Below are 420 nucleotides of genomic sequence, written 5' to 3'. Positions count from 1 at the left end.
TTGCTCGCCTGGGTGGCCGCCTCTTTAACCGCAGCTGCCGCTGCGGCTGCCGCCCCCGGGGGAGCGGCCGCCTATTTTTTTTTTCCGTGGCGAAGGTGAGGAGCTGTCTCCGCTCGGCCCCGGGCGGAGCCCCGGGAGCCGCCTGGTGAGAGCGCGACTTAGTTGGCCAAGTTGGGGGAAAGTTTTGTGATTTGAGGAGGGGTCGGGGTGCGGAGCGCGGCCCGTCCCCTGCGGCCGGGTCCTGGAGGAGGATCGGGGGCTGCGCGGGGCTTCGGAGGCGGGCGGGACGGACTGGTAGCCGGACGGCACGAGGACCTCAGCTTTGCGGACCCCTCCTCCCTGCGCATCACCCTTCTCCTGCAATGTCTGCTTGGGGCTCGGCGCGCCTCCCACTCCTCAGCCCAACTTGGGGGCGGTCGT

At 69.8% G+C, this 420-nt stretch overlaps 1 pseudogene; it reads left to right on the top strand.

The window, feature by feature from the left end:
• Nucleotides 1–420, top strand: part of LOC105525228 — a 46869-nt pseudogene that overhangs the window by 3143 nt on the left and 43306 nt on the right.

Source organism: Colobus angolensis, unplaced genomic scaffold (assembly GCF_000951035.1).
Source record: "Colobus angolensis palliatus isolate OR3802 unplaced genomic scaffold, Cang.pa_1.0 Scaffold522, whole genome shotgun sequence".
Lineage (NCBI taxonomy): Eukaryota > Metazoa > Chordata > Mammalia > Primates > Cercopithecidae > Colobus > Colobus angolensis.
Note: the sequence above shows the minus strand (reverse complement) of the source record. Positions and strands in the feature narration are given on the sequence as shown.